At 35.7% G+C, this 5,893-nt stretch overlaps 1 non-coding gene across 1 annotated transcript; it reads left to right on the top strand.

Moving 5' to 3' along the window:
• The first annotated feature begins 5,365 nt into the window (after window positions 1-5,365).
• LOC122100623 lies at window positions 5,366-5,471 on the top strand. The gene has a single exon (XR_006146218.1). It is a non-coding gene; the product is annotated as a U6 spliceosomal RNA (small nuclear RNA).
• The last annotated feature ends 422 nt before the right edge of the window (window positions 5,472-5,893 follow it).

The raw sequence follows: 5,893 nt of genomic DNA, 5'->3' as shown, positions 1-5,893 counted from the left end.
ACTGAGTATATTTCTTATCAAGTATTGTTGTCTCCTCCTTTGTTTCCCCTTCCCATCCCTATCCATCTCTCCCCCACGCCCTCTCCTACCCCCACCAAATTTGTAAAGTTCATTTTTCATCATAATGACTTGTACATTTCATTACTGCAATGGGTTCACCTCTATCCCTATTTAAACTATTTGTTTTTCCCTTCACCTCCACAAATTATACCAACATCAAATACAGTGAAAACGGGTTATACCATGGGGAGGGACATACAAAGCAACAAATGAATCATCTTATAAATATGTTAGAAACGATTGCAAGAAAGAAAAACCATTTGAATCTTTATCTTGTGGTTCATTTTGCCTAACATCAACTTATCTGACCGTTTCTGCTTATCTCAAACACATACAAGTTATTGCAAATAAGGGAAACCATGGGACCTATGTTTCTTTGGACCTGGCTTACTTCCCTTAATATAATTTTTTCCAAGTTTTTCCATTTCCATGTAGACAGAAGGGAACCCTCCTGAATTGTTGGTGGGAGTGCATATACTTTTATTTTCCATTACAAACATAGAATGTAGTAAAATTTTTCATAGCAATTACACTGTACTAGGTGCTGGGCATATTCTAATGTAAATAATATACTGTGTTTATGCAGAGATTTTGAGCATCCAAAATTTTAATATGCCTGTGGTCCTAATACCAATACCTTATTGATATTGAGTGACAAATACAACTTCTTGTAAGTACAGAAGTTTTCCTTGTATCTTTTTAATATATATATGTCTTTACTGTGAAGATACTATACAGAGGTGTTACAGTTAAGTAAGTTAATGAGTACATTTCTTATTGAGCACTGTTACCCCCCTCCTTTGTTTTTCCCTTATCAACCCTTCCACTCACACCTCCCCACCTCTTCCCTCCACCCCTCCTCTGATAGAGTGTTTTGTACATCTCATTGTTACTCATTGTAACAATGAAGAAATGCTGGTTTCTTTCATGCTGATTCTACTTGTGTAGACACACCTAAAGTCACCCACCAAGCCCAAAAGCACATAAATGAAATGCATATCATCTTTTGTCAGTTGGTATAATTGTGTTCTACACATTTATTGACAGGTTGCAAATTATTTCAAACTTTAATGCATTAAAATGTTTTCTGCCGTGGAACGGCTCTGTCGGGACGACGGAGGACACCTAATGGAGGTAACTGGAATAGGTGGGGAGATGGCAAACAGACAACTCACACACAAGAGGAGTGAATGCTGAGTGTGATTTATTGCAGAGGACAACAAGCTTTTATAGAAAAACTCTCCATGAGAAAGGGCAAAAGGTTACACAATCTTGCTGCAAGGCTTTGTTCTGGGGTGGTCACCAGCTGGTTGCCTGATCTTGTTTTTTGGATGATGAGCTATGAAGATAGGCACTTGTTTTCAGCTTTACCTCTATTTTTAAGAAATACAATTGGTTTCGATGTTTATCACCTATTAACCATTAACCAGAGCATATGGGCAAGGTGCTGAACAGAAAGGCATGAACTCTAGTACTTCATAGTTACTTTTGCTTAGTTTTGTACTTTATGCATTTCAAATCTTTTCTAAGCAATTGTCCTTCTTTGCCATTCTTTAGAGGGTCCCCAATTTGTGGCCAAAAATCATGATAGTCAGTATATTTAGTTAAATCTGGCCATATATCAAATTCAAGCTCATAGTGTCTTTTCTGTAACCGTTTCACATAATCGTTTACTCTTCTCCATAGAGGCCTTAACTGTCTCATAAGAGCTTTCTTGTTCCTTCTTTGATAGTAAGCACCAAGGAAGCCTAGATCTAGCAAGTCTCTCAGTAAATAAAAGAGTAATAGGAAGTTCTTTCTCCTAAGTAGTTTTCCCAACGTTTGCCATCCTTATCATACACACCTGTAAAAGGCTATGGATCTGGGGGAAGTCTTTGGGGTCCTCTAGATAATGGAGGATCCCACTATTTTCCTCTGATAAGTCATTGCCACCTTCCATCTACCAACATTTTAGGAATCTTATTTAGCTTTTGGTCTATATATCCCTCTACATCTTTTTTATCTACAGGATATCTATATGAGTCTATTGTATATGCTTTAGGATTAAAGGGAAATCTCCAATAGCCATACACTCTTTCTGCTCTAGCCGTGCCTACAGCTTCTTGTAAATCTCTTACAAACAATTCCTTCTGCTGAACTGACATCATAAAACCCCCAATACGTTTATATTTACATATGACTTGTCTAATAGCCTCCATAAGAGGGGCTTTTAGGGTAGTACTTAACTCTGGTGAGTTAGTCATGTTCTCAGGACACTCATCAGATGTTGGAGTCATCAACACTTCTAAGAAAGAGCCTTGAATAAGGGAACGTTGAGCATGAGTAAGTAGAACAAGCAGCAGGAACAGTAAAAGATTAGTAGGCACTCCTATACAGTGAAGAAAAGAAAAACAGGAACACATCTTTCCCAGTGGCTTGCCAGCCTTTCCAGGAGGTAGGCCTCTTTGAAGCCCCATTCTCAGATCTGAAAGCAGGTTTCCCATGCTAAGCAGACTCCACTGGAGTATTCTTTCTTATTTTCTTGGCCAATAAATCCGCAAGACCTCAGTCAGCATTTCTCACATAGGACTTTTCAAATGGGTTGGTTAAATATTGACCTGAGCTCCAGTCTTCTGAGGACTCACTCATCTGCTTAGGAATTGATGCTGGCTCTTGGAAAAGAGCTCAAGGAAGGATGCCATTTAAAGCCTTATAACGTTATTCTTTACCAGAGTATTCTCCAGCTACTTTGGTTGTTGAGAATGTCTACAAAAGCAAGCATTCTGTTGGAAACAGGGAGACACCATATGACCATTACTTAATGAGATTTCTGAGTGGCTTGCTATCACTTGTACTGCATTTTGCAAGTTGACTCTGTCAAAACATATCAGTTTTAAGAGATAAGAGGAGTGGTAAAAGTACTTCTAGAGAAAAATGCATCTTCAACATATTTGGTTCCAAGCATTCCGTCTAAGCCATATTCAACAAGTAGTGAAACTTGTGTTGGCTGTAACTATGTGTCTTTCTCCATGTATACATGTGTGTATGTATGTGTGTATTCATGTGTATAGGAGCATACATGTGTACATATATAAGGGCATATACACATATATATGCAAATATAAAATTATACACACATAATATATGTGCATATATATCAGCTGTTCAGTGATTTAAGCTATAGTTCCCGCACATTGTCATTCACACAAAGTGTACATGATAAACTGCTCTGAGGATCTTTGCTCTATGATGGTTATCCTTTGTACTCACTTCTGCCACTACTTTGTTTTTCATCCCTGCTACAGGGATGAAAATCTATCCATAGGATAGCTTTATTTTCATTACATGTATTTACTTACTGATAATAAAAGAAACAGGTTATTTATAAAAGAAAAAGATCTTTTAGGTAACAGGATAAAGTATCTTATCCATCCCAATGATTCCTATGAGATAAAATTTATAATAATAGTAAAAGTGAAAAGGAATTTTTAGATCTGTTGTTTTGCCATTTAGCATTGCAAAGAATAATATCACATGACTGCTATAACTCTTAAAGAATGCCATTGTAACTGATGGTCCCTATCATGTTCTCACAAAACCAGTGGATCCTGAAAGATAATAGTACACCAGCAGAAATGCTAAGTAGCAGACATGGAGCATGAACGAGAAAGCAAGTGAAAGAGATAGAGTGAAAGATAGAGAGAAATATCATAATACTGAAAGTGCATAACAGATAAATAAGAGCTATATGAGAATATTCATACAGCTATTTTTAGATTCCACATGTACATTTGAAGGTATTTAATGTACAATAACCCACCAACATAAAATATAAAGTGCTTTTGATAAAAAACTAAAAATGACTCAAGAAATTAGATTTGCAAAAACAATTTTCACAGAAGCAATCTCTCAGAGATATTTCATGACTTTGAGAATAATAAAGTGGCTGAAGTTAATATAAATTAAGTAGTATGAAAATTCACAAAAATATAAAAGATATTCATATATTTCAATATATAACCCAAAGCTAAAACAAATGTTCTTTAGATGATTTTTTTTAAAACACAGTTTCTCAAGAACTGGGAAAGTGGCTCAATGGTATATAGTGCTTGCCTTGCATGCATGAGGCCCTGAGTTTGATTCCTCTGCACCACATAAGCAGAAAAAGATGGAAGTGGTGCTGTGACAAAAGTGGTAACGCTAGCCTTGAGATGAATAGCTGAGGGACAGCACACATGTTCCAGATTTCAAGCCTCATGACCAACAAAAACAGAAAGAGAACAAAACACAGTCTCTCATTTTTGTGGCCTCAACTCTGTAATATGTCAGCTTCGCCCTAGGGCTAAGATTTTAGGTGTGGAAATTTATCAGCACTCCTGATTTAGATTCTACTTGATAAAATTTTTAATCAATATTTTGTTCTTAAATTTGCTATTTGTAAACTCACATGCACCTATAAAAATGGTTGACCATCCCAGTAACCTTCTCAAAGTACCTCCAAAAGACAACTTACAAAACTGTATTATATTACTACAAGGAAAACAATGCTACAAATAAATAAAACCAACAATTAAATATTCATAATTAATAAAATGAAAAATAAATCAGTTACGTGTTTCCAGTATTTGAAGTATACTACATATTAGATTTTACTATATTCTCATATTCCTGTACATTTAAAACTGACTAAGATTATGATGTTCAACAAGAGTTTTATAGGCTATGAGTAGTCTTTAAAGTTACCCAGTAAGATTACTATTTATGGCTCATCTCGTCACTTGTATATGGCTTATATCATCACTTGTTCCTCGCTAACACATAAAGTAAGGAAGCTCTAAATTGTAGTTAACAAATTCTTAACTCTACTCTGCTTCTTTACACAAAGGCTTTGCAACTTCTCATTAGTAAAGTTTCTATAAACTCTGAAATGTAAATACTTAGTAATATATGTCTGCTACCATAAATCTTAACTACTTCATGGAAAATTTTTATGACCTGCGAAACAGTCCCTATTTTAGCATATTTAAGCAAATTCCCAGAATTAAACACATTTAAAGCATTAAAACTTTAACAAACCTTAACCCTTGCTGCAATGTTCATTATGACAGGTGCCTTGTAGAGAATAATTGAACTCCTCCTTCTACACATCTCTGGAACCACAAATATTTGGAATTACTTTGTTTTTGACATATCAATTTTGAGTTTCTTCTTAAATCTGTGCTTATGTAAGAAATACATATTTCATGACCATTCTTTTGTATTTACTTTTTGTTGAATTGTCTAGTTTAAGAAAATCAATTACACTTTATATATAAAAAAATGTTCTGTGCTCAATTTGGCAGCACATACCCTAAAACTGGAATGATACAGAGAAAATGAGCATAGCTCCTTCGAAGGATGACACACAAATTCCTGAAGCGTTCAATATTTTTACAAGGACAGATGCTGGAGTGAATGTGGCCAGAAGAAAACACTACTGAATTCTTGGTGAGAGTGTAAACTTGTTCAACCCCTTTGAAAAGCAGAATGGAGGTTCTTCAAAAGATTCCACATAGAGCTCCTCTATGACGCAGCAATCCTTCTTTTTGCAATTCACCCAAATGATCAGAAACAAGACCATACTAAAACTACAAGCACAACTATGTTTATTGCAGCATTATTTACCATAGGTAAGATATGGAACCAACCCGATGCCCCTCAGTACATGAATGGATCAAGAAAATGTGTGTGTGTGTGTGTGTGTGTGTGTGTGTGTGTGTGTGTGTGTGTGTAACTGTGACCCCTCTGTACAGTACTTTTACAGTTAAAAACCTATAAAAATGTTCTGAGATGGAAGAGTTTATTCCCCCAATTT

The sequence above is a fragment of the Dipodomys spectabilis genome, unplaced genomic scaffold, assembly GCF_019054845.1.
Source record: "Dipodomys spectabilis isolate Male_0828 unplaced genomic scaffold, ASM1905484v1 ptg000589l, whole genome shotgun sequence".
Lineage (NCBI taxonomy): Eukaryota > Metazoa > Chordata > Mammalia > Rodentia > Heteromyidae > Dipodomys > Dipodomys spectabilis.
Note: the sequence above shows the minus strand (reverse complement) of the source record. Positions and strands in the feature narration are given on the sequence as shown.